Source organism: Hipposideros armiger, unplaced genomic scaffold, assembly GCF_001890085.2.
Source record: "Hipposideros armiger isolate ML-2016 unplaced genomic scaffold, ASM189008v1 scaffold_20, whole genome shotgun sequence".
In the NCBI taxonomy this organism is placed as follows: domain Eukaryota; kingdom Metazoa; phylum Chordata; class Mammalia; order Chiroptera; family Hipposideridae; genus Hipposideros; species Hipposideros armiger.
The window spans coordinates 2,728,471-2,747,947 of record NW_017731370.1 but is presented as its reverse complement, the minus strand read 5'-3'; the positions used below and the strand labels follow the sequence as shown (position 1 = coordinate 2,747,947).

Below are 19,477 nucleotides of genomic sequence, written 5' to 3'. Positions count from 1 at the left end.
GAGTGGTACGGCTGAAAAATAGGACAAGGCCGGACTGTGGACTGGATAGCCACATGTGCCCCGTCCAACAGGGAGGACTCCAAGAATTTTTTGGTAAATGAAGTAGAAATCTTGTGGCCTTTTATAACCGAGCTTCAGAGGTCAGCTTCACTTCCACCCTACTCTATAAATTGAAGTGGTCACAAACAAGCCCACCAGATTCCAGGGGAGGGAGCCATTCCACTTCTCAATGGGAAGAGTGTCAAAGAATTCATGGACATATTTTTAACCAACGTACCCTACTTCCATCCCTGTCCTCCCCTCCATCACCACCAGCAAGACTGATCTCAACCCAGCAGCCAGAATGACCTGATCTTGTTGAAATGAATCAAGGTGTCACTCTTCTGCCCAAATCCTTCCCATGACACCCATTTTACTCAAACTAACGGTGAAAATCCTTACAACAGCCATCAGGCCCCATGGCTTGGTCCTCTCTGACTCATTCCGTGCTCCCTTTCTCAGTGCTCACTATATTCCAGCCACAGGGGAGCAAGTAACCATGCATCCTCTCACCTTGGGACATTCGCACTTCTCCTCCCATTTCCATTTCCCAGATGGCTGGCAAGCGGGACATGCCTGTGCCCTCCCTCCCTCACTTCCTAACTCAAAGGTTATTTTCTCTGTGAGAGGCAACCTCTGTCTAAAATTGCAAACTTCCTGACATCCTGCCACCCTTTCATGTTTGTTTTCTTTAGTACTTAATATCAGCTGCTCCACACACACACACACACACACACACACACACACACACACACACACACACACACACACCCTTTATGCCTATATGCTGTCGGCCACCATCTCTAGGGTGTGAGCTCCACAAGGGCAGGGATTTCTGTTTCATCCACTGCTGAATCCTCAACTCCTAGGCTCTTAATAATGTTTGTGGAATGAATAATAACCACCTGTTTTTACTAACCTATTGTTTGTAAAAACTCTCATTTCACTGTCTTCTTTGTTATTTAAATTGCTATTTGCTATCCATATTCCTAGTTCTTTAAAAGACTAAAAATGCCACCCTCTTATAATATACATGCTTTTTTTAGACTTCAGTTTGCTGTTTTCCTAACCTTTGTTGGAAAACATTCACTGTCCTCTATTTAAATATTATGAAATCACTAGAATATTTTGTGTGGACAGGTAGCTACATGCTTTTCTCTGTCTCACTTATTTCACTTAGCATGACGCCTTTTAGGTCCATCCATGTTATTGCAGGTGGCAGGATTTCATCCTTTTTTATTTGTGAGTAATATCCCATTGTATATATGTAACACCCCTTCTTTATTCATTCATCCATTGAGGGACACCCAGGATGCCTCCAAATCTTGGCTATTGTAAATGATGCTGCAATGAACACATGGATTCACATGTACCTTTGAAGTAATATTTTGGATTTCTTCGGATAAATACTCATAAGTAGGATCACTGGGTTTTTGTCTCTTGTTATAGCCTTTGTTTTAAAGTCTATTTTGTCTGGTATAAGTATTCTAACCCCGCTTTCTATTTGTTTACATTTTTATGAAATATCTTTTTCTATCTCTTTACTTTCAATCTGTATGTGTCTTTGGATCTGAAGTGGGTCTTTTGTAGGCAGCATATGTAAGGGTCTTGTTTTCTTATCCATTCATCCAACCTATGTCTTTTGATTAGAGCATTTAACCCACTTACATTTAAAGTAATTGTTGATAGGCATGTAGTTATTGCCATTTTATGATTCATATTTTTTATCTTTTTTGGCTATTGTAAATAATGCTACAATGAGCATAGTATCTTTTTGAATTACTATTTTGTTTTCTTTGAATAAATACCCAGAAGTGAAATGCCCTGGGTCATATGGTAGTTCTATTTTTAATTTTCTGAGGAACCTCAATACTGTTTTCTATAGTGGCTGCCACAATTTATAATCTAACCAAGAGTGAATGATTTATATTGATATCCAGATATTATATATTCTCTAAGCTTGGGTTTAGGGAACATACTTTAAGCAAGTGCAACCTTTCTATTTTTTAAAGAAATGAAAATAGAAATTAAATATTCTTGATTCATTTTAATAATTCCACTACCTCTTAGCAGGAGATGAAATATGCCTGGATTAAAGAGAAAATGACTAATACCTTGGGGTGTATAGGCCTGTCATCTGGTTTTAATAAAATTCTGCATTCTCCGGGTTGAATGTCCAAGAAAAGTCAATACAATCTGTTTTCCCACCAGTGACCCTGTTATGACTTGATTTTTAAAATTTCATTTAATGAGATTTGCATCACACACTATGCTAAAAACTTTGCAAATACCAACTTATTTGATTCTCACAACATCCTTATGAGATTAATACTGTTACTATCCCCATTTCTTAGATAAGGCAGCAGATCATACAAAAGTTAGGTAAATTTCTCCAAGATTAAACCTCTACTTAGTGGTGCAGGCTGGTAACCTAGGGTCTGTGTTTATATCACTAGAAAAACAATGTATTTCCTCACACATCTTATTGTACTTGCAAACTTACAAAAATATTAAGAGTTCTATGATGAATACTCATATACATACCACCTGTATTCTACACTTAACATTTTACTATATTTGTTTTATCACATGTCTATCCATTTGTCCATCCCTCCATCCTTCAATTCATATGCTTTATGCATTTCAAAGAAAGTTGTAGAATAATCAAAACACTTCACCCCTAAACTCTTTCACATGCATATCATTAACCAGATTCAATATTTGTTTATAGTTTTTTTTTCTTCTTTTGAGGAAAAATTCACATATATGAAGTATACCATTCAATGAATTTTGGCCTACATGACATTTTGATTGTGCTTATTGAAAATGGTTTCATTATATAGTTTTGACTATAGAAAGGTGTTATAAAATTGTTCACTTGGAGAGTTTAATCTCTGGACAAAATAACTGAATATGTAGATTGGCATCTACTGAGGTAAATGAAGGGCTCAACAGAAGGCTGACTTACTAGAGAAATTCTCCTGTTCTACACATTTAATTCCAAAGGGATTGAGAAGCATTTTCCTTTTTGTCTTTAGTAAATCCAGCTAGTAGAAAGGAAACTTAGTTAAGAAATTCTTGCAATTCCACTCCATTCCCTGTCTTCTTACCCATGGAGAAATGAGACTCAGGAAAACTAAGTGACTCCTTCCATGGTTACACCAAGGTGAAACCACTCTTAGTCTCTTAGTACCCAGACCAAGGCCATTTATGAGATGTTGCATTTTTTTTAAACATCCAAGTTCTTAATGCAAAGTGCCAGGGACCACATATTTGATGACTCAATGTGGTATCTGCTATTGCAAATTCTTTTGCCTCAATTTCAAAACTGATATCACAAAATTGCATGTGTCTAATATAAAGGCATCTCCTTTCCTGTTTCTCAAAAGAAGAGTCATGTGTAGAAAGCTTCCTTTTTTGCATATCTTCAAACACCATGTTAGAAAAGTAAATATTAATTAGAGTTAATGATTGCTATTGCACATGGCAATTGCCTTATTTCTATCCCTAGCCTTTCTTTGGTGAAACAGTGTGAGAATACAAAGAGAGGATGCATATTGAACTACATATTTTCACTCTCTTTAACACACAGTGACAGAAATACTTGAGAAAAGACCAACAAGTCTCCAATTTAAAACAAACTGAATATTAGAGAATAATAACATGGAAAGGTGAATGTTAGATATAAAGGTAGTGTATTTATGAAGTCATAATGACAGTAACAGATCCTATTGGTGCCATGTCCACTTTCCCTTCCAGCTCTTACCATTTCTGTGTACAAAGCCTTAATTCCAAAGACCATTTCCCAGGTCCTTTGCCTGAGAAGTTTCTCTGGCCTCCTGAAACCTGTTTTGCCCTAGTGTGCACCAAGTAAGGCATGCCAGAGAATCAATACCCCAAGGAGTAGCCTTCATCCACTGATGGGAGCGGGAGGATAAACACTCCCACTACCTCAGCCCTCAGGTGGATAAGTCTGAAGCATGTTCTACACTGTTTCCCAGAGTCCTCACTAGAAGTGAGCTCCAGTTTCCCACAGTAGTAAAAGGCTTGATAGCATAGCTTTCACTGGTTTCCTAACCTTTGCTGCCTCGTCTCCTTTCCTTTACCAGTGCTTCCTGGTATCACTTTTAAATAAACAATTTGTATTTGAATCTTTTACTTAGGATCTGCTTCTGGGGAACAAAAGTTAAAACAATGATTTCTTTAAAATTTAACCATTTCCTTGCCCCTTTAATTTTAAGCATTAACTACAAAGATCCTTCTATCTGTACAGTGATCCTTATATCCAGAATCTCATTGGATCCTTATAGCATTGCTGTGAAGTAGACAGAATGACTGCCCTTTACCCATTTTAGGGATAAAAATCCAGGACTCAGAAAAAAAATGAGGCCAAAGCCACATGAATGATGGTGACAGAACTGGTCAACAATTCCAAACATTCTGACTCTCACTTCAGGAATGTCTTAAAGGACTAGAGGCAGTAGACATTTATCAAGCCCTTATTCAGTGCATGCAACCCCGTCAACTGCTCCTTACCAGAACAGGTAGGAAGTGAAAAAAATCAGGATTTCTGTCCTTCAGAAGTTTAATTCACAGCAAGGGGGAAAAAGTTGCTGTTTTGTTTATTATACTTGCTCAGAAGAGCAGCATTGGTAGTCAGTCTTGTTGAATTTTTAAAAAATTCATGGGATCCTAAAAGCCTTGAAAATTGTTAATTTCTATCTTAGATTTCCATATCCAAGTAGCAAAGTGATTGTACATGGCACACCAGGGAGAATAACTTTCTATAAATATTTCTTTAAAACTCATTTACCATTGTCTTCCTTATATTATATAGCATGAGTATTCCTCAGACTCACCTTCTGAACTTTTGCTCAGCCTCAACTCCATTTTCAAATTCATCACATCATGAATCATAGCTTCCAGACCCAGCAGGGGAACATGAGGCAATGATTCATTTCTTGGTTCCTTTGCTGAGCTTGTTGGAGGCAATGACATTGATAACATAGTAGAAACCCTTGGGTTCTTACAACTTGGCATGTTTGTCAGTCACTCACTCTGATAGTCCTAAAGAGATGAGACCCCAGATCTTCTCACACACTTTAATAACAATGGTAGAACTGACCTCAGATCTTAGAGAAACATGTTATCTCATTTTTTACATCTTCATAACACATTTCTCAATAGGCAACTGAGACTCAAATAGGTGCCATCACTTGCCCAAGATCTCAAAATGGCCAATCCAGGGCAAGACACACATTGACTCACTGCCAGTTTCTAATACCTCTATACTACAACTGCCTTTCATATCACAAAAACAAATATAAGAGCCATTGGCACTAATACTTTTTGCCAACCCAAGCAAATAATTTGGGACACCTAGGAAAATCCCACAACTCATGGATGTACCTCAGGAATTGGTTTGTTAGTTTATGCAAGAGGGGCTGGCATTTTGTCTAAGGGACCATGCTTCTCATTGATCAGTTCTTAGCAAGACCACAAAATCAGGTACCTATAGACTAGAAACAGAAGTGTTCCACATGATGACCTGAGACAATCACTCAAAAACTGAAATAAATAGGTCATAAACGTCAGTTTTCTTTTAAGTATAGTATCAATCTTTATGCCAATCAGATGACTTGTGTCTTATACCATCCTTTACTTAGAGGTCAGAAACTATTATGGCTAAAAAAAATGCTTAGATCAACTAAGCTAGCTGATTCAGGAGTATAGGTGAGATCTATTAGCGTTTCTCTGCAAGAAGTTACTTTTTTTCCCTATATTATGTACCATGTGATAAGAAAAATTAACCATATAACTATGATCATGGATATTACTCGATTTTTTGGAAGCAAAGCTATAAATTGTTGTGATGTTATACTCTTGATGAACTGGTTGTTTGAAGACAAAATGCTTATTTTTTGAAAGGAGTAAAATCTTTTAATAGATGATTAAAATGGCATGTGCTGCCTTCCACAAAAATAAAAGATTTTCGCTAATAAATCTGTGTACATTCAACTAAGCATTATCTCTTTAAACACTCATTTTGTCTTAAAAGGCAAGCAAAAGATAAACCAGGTTACAGGCTCCTAGGCTGCTCTTGACATGCATAAAATTGTGGTTTGACAGGGTGACAGGCAAAGAAAAAGGGGGAAGAAAAGCAAGGAGAATAGATATGTGCAACCATGAGCCAAATTCAAATACACACGGAGAGAAGGAACAACAACTGAATCCTTGACCAGTTTCTCTCTTTCTAAGTAGGAAGTCTTCCTGCTTCTTCATGTTGCTGTATGGCAGGCACTGTTTCAGGACAGAAAATTTTGAGTGGGGCTAAGGTAATTCATCATTATTGAGGTGCAAAAAAATTGTTTCAATTTGATTCAAAGAGAAAAATTATTGTTTATAACCCAAGTTTAATCCACTGAGCTCAGCCAAATGACTCTCAGAACTGCATTTTGTGTGCTTCCAAGATCTCCACCCTTGCTATCACTCACCTATGAGTCACTGGCTGCCTGGCATGAGTAAGAAATGCCACAGTGCACACCTCACAGTAATGACAAAGCATGCCCCTGTTGTCGGTTAATTCTCATGCAATTTAGGAGATTCTTTTCTTTTGATTTTTTATTTTAGGTTCAAAATTTCAGGATCAACTGAATGAGTTTGCTTCATCAAATCTTCTACAATGGACTTGGTACTGACTTTAAAATGACCAAGCACATAACCATGAATCCCTGTGAATGACTGAATGTGGGTGCTCCCAGAACACCCATTCACCACATAGCCTTGTAGGGGCCCTTTTAAAAACACATATCTCATCAGGTTTTTAAGCCACCATTTGCTTAAAACTCATCAGCGGCATCCCTTATTAGGATCAGGGCAACAATCCTAAATTCAGTGTATGAGCTCTGCATAACCTCCCAGCCTATTCATTCATTCATCAAATATTTATTCCATGCCTACTACATATTAGATGCCATTCCAGGCACTGGAACAATGGACAGCATGGACAGAGTTCCTTCCCTGGAACTGACATTCGGCCATGCATGTCTCATCACCATCTCTGCCAACCAAACCCCCTGCCACTTCCCGCAGATCCTCAGGCTCTTCCTTCTGCTGGGAACACTGTGCCCGGTAAACTCCTACCAATGATTCCGATCTCATTTTAAATACCATGTTCTTTAGGGAGGCCTTTCTCTTTCCCTAAACAAAGTCACAACCCTATCCTCTCCACTCCACAGCACCCTTACTTACCACTTCCTTTTTTTGTAAATATTTGTCCTGTGTCTGTATTTCCATCTAGTCCAGGGATTAGCAAACTTTTTCCGGAAAGGAAAAGATAGTAAATATTTCTAGCTCTGTAGGCTATACAGTCTCTGTCACAATTACTCAGCTCTGCCCTTATAGTGTGAAAGCAACTATAGATAATACACAAACAAATGGATGTATCTGTGTTCCTGAAAAATTTTATTTACGAAAGCAAGTGACGGGCCAAATCTGGACTGTGGGCCACAATTTGCGGACTTCAGAACAGCAGACCCTCCTGTGATGATTGGTAGAAATGCTGCATATCTGTCCCTTCCAGTAATGTAGCCATCAGCCACATATGGTTATTGAGCACTTGAAATGTGCCTAAGTGCAATTGAGGATCTAAATCTCTAACTTTATTTCATTTTAATTATTTAAGTTTAAGTGTAAATAACCACATGTGGCTAGTGATTACTGTATTGGACATACATATAGACCATGGATGTCATGAGGTCAGGGGCTGTGTCCCTCTTGGTCACCATTGTGTCACCTGGACCTAGCACAGCAGCTGGCACAGGGGAGGTGCTAAAAATGTGTTGAATGAACAAATGAATGAATGAACAAATGTATAAATATGGAGTGACTTATCAGACTTCTTATTTACTTTTTATCACTGCTATACACTTGATTAGATGTTGCCACTGGATACTTCGTGCCCTCTAGTCCTAAAATGTTATCTTTTTGTATGCACGTTGTATCTCCCCATTAGCCCATGAGCTCCATGAAGATGGGAGCTATGAGAGAGACTACCTGAATGATCCTTCTAGTGCCCAACACAGGTACATGCTCAGGCATATGGTAGTCAGCCTTCACACAGAGTGTGTGCTGCTACCAGTACCTACCTGGAAAGGAGAACATTCAGCCTCCTGGCTATTTTATTTCTGAAGTATGTTCTCCTCTGTCATGTCTCAAGATTTAACTTCAAGTTTTTCTGCTTTAACCATCGTGTTGTGGAGTTGAGAAATTCAACTTAGTCCTGTATTTTCCTGCTTTATAACCTTGGGGAAGTTGCTTAGTGCCCTGTTATTAGGTCCCCACCTGCTCTCTTTTATCAAGTGAAGATAATTCTAATTCTATTACAGCAATTCGCTACCTACCTCTTAGGAATACTATGTAAATAAATAAGATCATGGTCACAAAACCTTTGAGCATCAAAGGGATAAGCACTCTTTTTACATGACACATTATAACTGATCAAGAAGATAGTAGGTGGTAGTTATTCACACTGACATTAAACCACTAGTGTATTGTTTTCAGGATAATGTAATACAAGCTCTCTGATTCTCAAGTGAGTCAGCTGGTTGCAAATAAGATCAGAAGAATGTAATCATTGCAGGGTGGTGAAGGACAGCCACTTTGTTCCAAAGTTGATTTATGTCCAATTGACTTTAGAGCCTCCACCCCAGCCATCATTTCAGGTAGGATCCTACAAATCTTTCTGCCCCACCCTTCTCCTTCATTAGGATAAGAGGACATCCTAATGAAAGTACACCCTTTTTTTGCTGCAATCTGAAACAGAAAGCCTGGCTTACCCTGCCATAGAAGGCCTATTACATTCTGGTGGGATTTGACATCTCATCTCCAAGTAGGTAACACATGAGGTCCATGTAAGCTCCTGTTCTCTTCCTCTTGTTTTTACCCACCAACAAGTGCTAATGCTGGTCCTCCTGTCCTGGAAGGCCCTCACTCCTCTCCCAAACTTTCCCAATCTTGGGTGTCTTTCTCTCTCATTCATTCATTCATGCATTCATTCATTCATTCCTGCAGCAAAGAGTGATTGGGCATTCTGCTAGGGACTCTGTTTAGACCCCTCCAAGTAAACTAATACTTTCTGTGAATCCTTTACTTACCAATCTGGGTGTGTCCTGGGGAAGCCTGTGGCTCACTTCCTGGGCTGCCCTGACTTATTAGCTAACTTCTCAGGTGGTGAAGAGGAAAGCTAAGAAAATGGAAAACCAACTTAACCTCTCAAGATATGAACTTTTTTTCAATATAAAGAAAGGTTTGGAGTAGCTACAATAATATATAAAGAACTGGTTCCCTCAAACAGTTTCATATGTATTCTCTCTCTCTCTCTCTCTCTCTCTCTCTCTCTCTCTCTCTCTCTCTCTTTCTATCTCTCTATCTATCTATCTCTATCTCTCTCTCTATCTCTCAGACATCTATGAACTGAAGCCTAACCTTGTAATGTACGTTTTTCAATCAGGCACTACCTAACACAGAGAGATGCTCAATAAATCAAGAATTGAATCTTTAACTCAGTTAATTTTCTGGCATCAACTTCTCCAGATTTAAATTTGAATTTTTGTCAGCCCAGACAGGTCCTCATACACACCTTATCTTAGGAAGTTAACATGGTTTTCAGACTTATGAGGTATGATCAAAAAAGACAGTGAATGTTTAAATTAAAAATATATTACAGTAAAAGACACATTACCATTAATTCCCCTCAAAATACCCTCCTTGCTTCAAACACACTTATCCCATTGTTCTTGCCACTTTCTGAAGTAGTTCTGGAAGTCCTCTTTCATGAATGTCTTTAGTTGTGCTGTCCTGAATTGAATCAAAACATTTAGCTTTCATGATCATTTTGACTTTGGGGAAGAGCCAGAAGTAGCACTGTGACAGATCCGGTGAATAAGGTGGATGAGGACACACTGTAATGTTTTTATTTGACAGAAATTGTCATGACAGAAGCGATGTGTGACACAGAGCATTGTCATGATAGAGGATGATTTGCCACACTTTAAAACACACCTCTCAATCGTAGCTCACACCCAACTGACTGCACTGAACAAGTTGAAATTCGTCACACACTGTTACTAAGGTTCAATATGCTGCTTCCCATATTGAAGATGCCTGCCTTTCTGTTTGATGACACTCAGCAACAGCATTCACCATATTTGTTGATCACAATGGAAAGGCTCTGTGTCACACATTGCTTCTGGTATGGCAATTTCTGTAAAATAAATACATTACCGTATGTCCTTATCCACCTATTCAATGGCACCGTGTGACTTCTGGCTCTTCCCCAAAGTCAAAATGACCATGAAAGGTGAACTTTTTTAGTTAGTTCAGGACATTGAGGCAGTCATGACAGCAAAACCAAAGACACTCATGAAAGAGGACTTCCAGAACTGCTTCAGAAAGTGACAACAACAATGAGATAAGTGTGTTTGAAGCAAGGGAGAGTATTTTGAGGGGGACTAATGGCAATGTGTCTTTCACTATAATCAATTTTTTTATTTCAACATTCACTGTGTTTTTTTATTACACCTCATATTTCAAATGCTTCTAAGTGAGGATTACAGATGAATTTTAACAAAATTCCTGTAATATGTAGTCATTAAAGTAATACTAGATGTCAGAAAAAATGAGCCACCAAATCTCAAAAACATAACCCAATGGAAGTTTATTTCTCATTCATGTTAAGTCTAATTGACAGTGATAGGAAGTTGAAGGGGGAAGTAGTGAGGACTCTGCTCTACACAGATATTCAGGAAACCAGAGTATCAAAAGTGCTGCATTCTCTAATGTGTGGCTTCCAAAGTCATCTTGGTCATCAGCATTCAGATGGATGCAACAGGAGAAAAAGAGAAAGAGATGGATCATGAGAGAGGCTTTTCTAGGCCAGGCAAGGACATGGTACATTTCACTTCTACTCATTTCACATCGGTCAGAACTCAGTCACATGGCCACATTTGTCTGCTAGGTATGTGGGAAATGTAGCCCAGCTGTGAGAAAGAGGAAAGGATAATAGGTTTGGTGACCAGCCATTCTTTGCCACACTGAACAAAAGCATTAAACTATTTGAAATATTTGAAAGGCCTGAGTGAGAGATAATGAAAACTATCACTTTTTGCAAGTGAGCCTTTATTTTCTGTCCTTTTATTAAATGAATTGTCTTTTAAAAATATTATTGTAATACAATATGGTGCATGTAATGATGGTATTAAGAAGTAAGAACATCTAGTCTTGATATTTTCAGGAAGTGAAGCCAGAGATGGGTCCTAAGCAGTGGATATTAGGCAGGCAAAACATGTGGAGTCGAGATGAAGGACAGGTGGCAGGAGAAGGCAGTTAGGAAAGGGAATGGAAACCAAAGAAATTATAGAAAAGTGGCAGCATGAGAACAGGTTTGGAGGGGACAAAAATCAGAGTGTGAAATGAAAGCAGTTTGATGTTGCTTAAACAAGTGAAAGGCAGAAAATCAGAGGACTTATAGGCAGATCATTGTCTTCTACGCTAAGAAACTTAACTTTATGCTGAAAGTCAACACTTCTCTAAGAGAGTTTTGTAGTGACATAGGCAAATTTATATAAAAGGTAAAGAATACATTTGATTCATGTACTGGGTTTCCCAAGTTAAGTGGTTTTTCACTTCAGTATTTTAATAGCATTCAATAAGCTAATTCAATCAACAAATATTTATTCAGCACTTACCAAGTAAAGCTGTGTGTTTACAATGGGGATATAGTGATGAATAAGAAAGATGACTACCCTGGCTCTCACGGTCTAGATTGTTTTTGCTATGAAAACCCAAGAGGTTCAGAGGTATGTAGCCTTTCCAAAATTCTTTTTTGTTGATGGCCATCTTTAGGGAGTACTGTGGAGATGCTATTATAAATAACACTTGGATATTAGAGCTAGAAGTAAAGTTATCTAGCAACTGCAGATTTGGGCAATCAGGGTGGAATAAAGAAATCATCCAAGAGGTGATTGCAGTGGTCCAAGAGAACGGTTGATGAGCGTCACCCTTGATGCTCTCAGTTCTATTTGAGGGATCTTTCTCTCTATGCATTCCTACTGCCCTTATCCTTCCAGCCCTCATACTATATGCTAACAGTGAGGAATGTATACTTGCCACGCAGGACAGAAGAATGGATGCTGGCACAAACAACTGAGATGAGTACGTCATGTGTACTAGATGAGCATCAGTCCTGCCCCCCTCCACTAGCCTCTCATCTAGTCTACAATTCTTGTTACTCCCTTGACAGGAGATGAGAACTGATCTGATGATATCCTTTCAGTTGCAAGTAATGGAAGACTCAAATATAAGTAGATTAAAAATAAGATTCTTGTTATTCTCACACAATAAAAGTCTAGAGTTGGGAAGAGTCTAGAATTGGGTGCTTCCTGGATTGGTTGATTCAGTGACCCAACAATGTCATCAAGGACAACAGTGCTATTCTGGAAATTTCATATAAATGGAATCATACAATATGTGGTCTGTTGTGAATGGCTTCATTCACTTGGTATAATGTTTTCAGGGGTGCATCCGTGTTAGAGTATTTGTCAGTGTATTCTCCATTTTTATTGTCAAACAATAATCCATTGTGTAGCTGTACTACATTTTATTTATCCATTCATCAGTTAATGATTATCTGGGTTGTCTCCATTTTTTACGTATTATGACTAATACTACTATGAATGTTTGAGTACAGGTTTTTATGTGAGCATGTGTTTGCACATCCTTTGGTTATATACCTAAGAGAGTTTCTGGGTCATATGACAACTCTATGTTTAACTTTTAGAGGAACTGCGGTATGAGGATCACAATTTCTTCACGTCTTTGCTAGAACTTGTTATTATCTGCCTTTTTATTATATCCATCAAGTGATGTAAAGTGGTATTTCATTATGATATTTTTTAATTAAAATTTATTGGGATGACAATGTTAGTAAAGTTACATAGGTTTCAAGTGTACAATTTTGTAATACATCATTATATATCACGTTGTGTGTTCACCATCATTAGCTAAAATCAGGAAAATTAATCATTATGATTTTAATTTGCATTTTCCTGATAGCTAATGATGGTGCACATCTTTTTATGTGCTTATTGGGCATTTATATATATATATTTTAACAAATTTTTATTCAGATATTTTGCCCATTTTAATTGGGTTATTTGTCTTTTTATCATTGAGCTGTAAGTGTTTTTTTTATATATTCTGAATATTAAACCCTTATCAGATATCATATATATCTTCTACAGTTCTGTGAGTTGTCTTTTCACTTTCTTAATAGTATCCTTTGAAGCACAAAATCTCAAATTGGAGGAAGTAGAACTTCTCTGTTTTCTTTTGTCATTTGTGCTTTTTCTATCATAACTAAGAATGTTTTGCCTAATACAAGGTCATGAATATTTACTCCTATATTTTCTTCAAAGAGTTTTACTGTTTTAGATCTTACATATATGACTATGATTTATTTTGAGTTTATTTTTGTGTATGTTGTGAGGAAGGGGTCCAACATCACTTGCTGATGTTTTCTTGTGAGAGTCCCATATACAATGGTCTTTCTCAACTTCAGTATCTCAGCCCCCATCACTCTTCCCTCTTTAACCTCCCACTTCTTCCTCCCCTCTTACACTTGCAGTCTCCTAGTGGAGCCCATTTTCCCATTTCTCCCTATGTATAAACATTGGTCAAGGCTCTATACATCTTTCCCAAATATAATATCTTTCCCAGATATACTATCTTTCCCAAATATTTCTCTAAAAGCAGCATCATCCATTCTAAGAGTTTCATCATTGTCTCTATTCAGATTTAATGAAAATCGTAACTTTTACTGCATGCTTACTCTATGGCAGGTACTTTGTATACAGCATTTCAATTAATTTTTAAAACAACCCTTATTAGCTCAATTTCATACTTGAGGCATTTCAAGGCAAAGTCATACGGTCAGCAAGTGAAAGTGTCTGGATTTGAACCCAGGCAGTCTCGCACTTGTGCAAGTTCTCTTCATCTTTACGCTCTACCTCCCATCAAGAGTGGACTCAAATTCCACTTTTTTCAGGAAGCCAGTCCTGATCACCTAATGTGATATGGCCCCTCCATTTGTGTCACCCTTATGACACTTACTTTTTGCTCTAAGTTATGGTCATTTACACTCACTCTCTTCCCATACCCCAGTACATTACTACCCTATCAATTCTGGGATAAAGGGACTGTATTTTTTGATTTCATGTTCCCTTTAATATTATCCTAGGACAGTGCTAAAGAGGAAGCCAGTAAAACACCCGCTAATTTGAATGGAAGAGTAATTGCCTGTAAAGGTGTGTCCTCCCAGCATGCCCCAACACCCTGTTTATTTCTAGATGTGACATAAATGCAGGAAGTAAACTAGCCTCAGGGTGTCACAGTGTCCCAAATGACCAGGCACTCTGGGCAAGCTGGCTGTTCATTTTCAAGACTGTGAAAGAAAAGGTAGAAGAAAGAAAGTGTATTGCAGATTACCATGCAGGGTCGGCCTTAGCCAGCAAACTTATTAAGCAAAATGTTATGCTTCATTTACTTTGATAGGGAAAATTGTTATATTTCAAAATAACTATCCAGTGCCAATTTGAGAAATCCTTCCCATGAAGTGTGACTAATTTCAATTTTAAATAAAGGAATGTAGTAAATGAGTCACTTTCCACTGTTAAGAAAGACCTGTATATTTCCAGATAACTTTGTTCTTCATAAAGGTATCTCATTTTCTCTCTGCCAAATAAAATTACATGAAAAGAAATTTAAAAGAAATAAGGTTATATGAGAAAGAGTAAAGTAAATATTGGTTTGGGCTGATGGACATTGTTGAAAATTTCTCCTTTGTGTTATAACTATCTTAGAGAAAAAGTCACAGGGCCAAATAACTAACTAACTAACTAAAGTTACCCAGGCCCAAGCTGTGCACCCAACTGAGGATTTTATCTGCACCTAGGAAGACAACCTGTTATGTACAGTGCAGGTTTACCTAAGAGCCAATTTAAGCAGAAAGTTCTCATGGATTTCATGGGAAATGCTCTGCTTGTTATGACCATATGTGGAGCTCAGAAATGAATATGGGCTAGGAAAGGAAAAAGGGAAAACCCGCTGATCCACATAGAATGGCCTTAAATATCCTGGTAGTTTATCGCTTCACATGCACCCATATAACTCAGCCATCTTGTAGGTCACCCTAAGAGGTTAATTTATGAGCTGGCTAAATAGGTCCCTGAACTCACCAACATTGGGTCCCCTTCACCCACGTGCCTTCCTCTATGGTGCCCATAAGAGCAGTGGGTCTCAAAATCCTGTCAAGCCCACTGCTATTCTCTCTTTATAATTGTCTTTTATCACATTCACCTTCAACCATGGCTTAAACTGTGCTTCAGATAGTGGACTCCCAGATTCTCGACTTTAGCCAGGGACTTCTTCTTTTCCTGTACCCCTAATTGCCTGGCAAACAGTCCCACTTCTGTGAGCAATCATCATGTCCAACTTATCATGTCCCATACATACTCACTGTCTTCCTCCCGTAAGCAGCCCTCCTAATTCCCTTTTTCTTATCAACAATATGGTAATGCTCCTTGCAGATACTTTTCACATTCTTCTTCCTTGTGACCTAACCAGTCACAAAAGTTCATCAAATCTGCCTTCATAATGACCTCCATCCCTTTTGCTAGAGTCTGGACAAATCTAGAAAAGAAGGAAGCCAATTGTGTGTCCCCACGATGTAGAAGGAACCAGGAGGGGAATCTCACTTGGAATGCTGAAGACCAATGTAGTCCAAAGGTCAAGCACAGAAAAGAACCAAGGAGGCGACCCAAAAGCACTAGCATATTAAGATCAGCCATCCATCAGACCTACAAGACTGATGTGAAGACATAATAAGAGGGAGATCAAGAAGTCAGGAGCAGGAGTCAGGTCTGTCTTGGTCATCTTTGAAACCCCAGAATCTATGCTCATTGATGGCTCATGTTAGGCATTCAATAAATGCCCTACATACCCCAAAACAAGGCATTTCTTATAACCTTTCATTCACGTTTTATTCAAGACCTTACATCAAGCAATACTTTCTCACTTGTGCTATTTCAAAACACTAGGTAGTATTTGGGGATGACATGTTAGACAAAGGCAATATTGATCAATGTTAGTTTGAGGTGTCTACAGATGTAACTTGATACAATGGATAAATAAGGAAGCAAGGAATTTTAATAAGATTTAATAATATTTTGGGGGGTTTGACTTAACTCAAGTGTTAGATGTCATTAGGAAAAGACTTTTTAAAAAAATTGTTTTAAAAACAAGAAGTGTAGAGACCAAAAATATTTATCTACCAGATAAACTTTTTTTGATTGACATATATTTTGTGTGTCAGTGACTAAGTCAGAGGTTCCAAAAATGCTACATCTCAAAGTGGAGGAAATGAAGGTGATAACATCTACAAAATTGTGTTGGTGGATTTAAATGGTGCTTGTAGTGATGACAAAGACTATGCAAGTGGCAAAACCAGTATTTCTAATTAACATAATTTTATATAATGTGTCATTCTAAATATAAATGTAAGATAAATTAGCACATTAAATATCAGTAGACATTTGATAACTTCAATTTCCTGTAAATCACTAAGTTATGTATTCCAAGCAGTTAAAACAGATTCCCCATTTCCCAATGAAATGATCCATACAAAGTGTTGAGTGGAATAATGAATGAATGTATAAATACTTATTGAAGACTAAAAACTTAATTAAGTAGTAGCATTAACAATAATTTACTCACTAATCTGTTGAGCCAACATTGAGCTATTATGTGCAAATTAGTTAAACAGGAATCAGAATAGTTTGATATTAAAAGTCTACTTTCCACTGGAATGTTGACCCTAAAATAAAAGAAATACTTTAACTTTTTATTTGAAAATTTTTAAACATATAGAAAACTAAAAAAAAATTATTTAACAATATCTAAAACTTCCACCTAGAAGTAACAGTTATTAATATTTTCCCAAAATTGCTTCATGTAAGTATTTTATTTTTGATGGACTGTTTGAAAGAAAATTGCAGCTCTCATAACACTTTACCACCCTTATTATAAAACATTTTCATATAACTTTAATACTGTCACTCTCAACAAAATGTATAATTCCTTAATAAGATACATTTCCAGTCCACATTTGAATTTCCACAGTTGTACAAATATATATTTTTACTAGTGTTTTTTTTTGTTGTTTTTACAAAAACAAAGAACACACATTGCATTTGGTTGTCTCTTCAGTCTTCTCCCCTACTCTTTTTTTTTAGCCTCACTCAGATATAATTGACAAATAAAAATTGTATATATTTGAGACATACAGAGTGATTTGATATAGTATATGTTGTGACGTTATTACCACAATCAAACTAAGTAACATATACTTTACCTCACCTAGTTACCAAATTGTGTGTGTGGTGAGAACACTTTAGATCTACTCTTTCAGCGAATTTCAAATACTCGTACAGTATCATTAACTATAGTCACCATGCTGTACATAGATAACCAAAGCTTATTCACCTTAAAACTGAAGTTTTCTACATTTTGACCAACATCTCACCATTTCCCCACTATCATTCTATTCTTTGCTTCTGTGAATTCAGTTTTTCTAGATGCCACTTGTAAGTGAGGTCATGCAGTACTCGTCTTTCTGTATCTGGCTTATTTCATTTGGTATAATGCCCTCCAGGTTCATCCATGTTGTTGCAAATGGCAAGAATACCTTCTTTTATATAGCTGAATAATATTTGAGTGTGTGTGTGTGTGTGTGTGTGTGTGTGTGTGTGGTGTGTGTGTGACATTTTCTTCATTCATCTGTCAGCGGACACTTAGATTGTTTCTGTATCTTGGGTATTGTGTATGATGCTGCAATGAACATAGGAGTGCAGATAGCTCTTCAAGATATTTATTTAATGTCCTGTGAATATATACTCAGATTGGTATTTCCATTTTTTTTAAGGAGACTCCATACTATTTTTCATAGTGGTTGTACCAATTTATATTCCCACCAATAGTGCCCAAGTGTTTCCTTTTCTCCACACCCTTCCCAACTCTTGTTATTTCTTGTTATTTTGTTTTGTTTTGTTTTGTTTGATGATGGCCATTCTAACATGTGTGAGGTGATATCTCTTATTCATAATTGCATCATTCAGTGCAACTTTGATTTGTGTTTCCCTGGCAATTAATAATGTTGAGCACTTTTTCATATAACTTGGCCACTTGCATGTCTTCATTGGAAAAATGTCTGTCTGTTCAGGTCTTTTGCCCATTTTTTGATTGGGTTGTTTGTTTATTTTTTGAGTTCTGTGAGTTCCTTATATATTTTGAATATTAGCCCCTTATCAGATGTAAGGTTTGCAAATATTTTCTTCCATTCTTAGGTTGTCTTTAAATTTTGTTGATTATTTCCTTTGCTGTGCAGAAGCTTTTTAGTTTGATGTAGTCCCATTTATTTATTTTTTATTTTAAAGACCAAGTCAATTGTCCTGTAGAAATTTTCACATTGTGAATTATCTGATTGTTTCCTCATGAAGTTAATTTACCATGTTCCACATTCCTAATATTTCTTGTGAAATGGAAGCTAGATATACGAGCGTGACAAAATTCAGCTTAAATGTTTCATTGGTATATTGAATATTACATCATGATAATAGCACAGAGTGGCTAGTTGTTCCAACATCTGTGATATAATTTGATCACCTAGTTAAGGTAGTAACCCCAGGTTTATGATTAGGTAGTAACCTTTGGGTGATACTTTGGCTTCTTGCTAAATAAAGCCCATTCCTTATTAAATTTTCACTTAATGGATTTAGCATCTTTTGAGAATCTTTATCAGAATCAATTATTTCATTAGAGCAGCAGTTTTCAACCTTCCTAATGCCCCGACCCCTTAATATAGTTCCTCATGTTGTGGTGACCCCCAACCATAAAATTATTTTTGTTGCTACTCTATAACTGTAATTTTGCCATTGTTATGGATCATAATGTAAACATCTTTTTGTTTTCTGATGGTCTTAGGCGACCCCTGTGAAAGGGTCGTTGGACCCCCAAGGGGTCATGACCCACAGGTTGAGAACCGCTGCATTAGAGGGTTATAAAACAAATTTATAAGGCCAGCTGAGTGGCATGTTGGTTGAGAACTGGCTAGGGATGCCAGAGGGCCCTGGTTTGGATCCCACATATGAGGGCCAGTGACACTGCCTTCCACAGCTAAGATGCTGAACAACCGCTCAACCTGGAGCTGGGCTGCTGTGAGTCGCCGGCAATGGCGTAGGCTGCAGCCCCTGTGGCAATGGGTTGCCATGGGCTACCGTGTGTAGCCAGCAGCCAGCGTGAGCGGCCAGCTGCCGCAGTGAGCAGC

The 19,477-nt window shown here is 37.5% G+C and overlaps 1 protein-coding gene across 1 annotated transcript in view; it reads left to right on the top strand.

Moving 5' to 3' along the window:
* Nucleotides 1-19,477, top strand: part of SPTLC3 (serine palmitoyltransferase long chain base subunit 3) — a 150,720-nt gene that overhangs the window by 12,914 nt on the left and 118,329 nt on the right. The window lies entirely within an intron of this gene.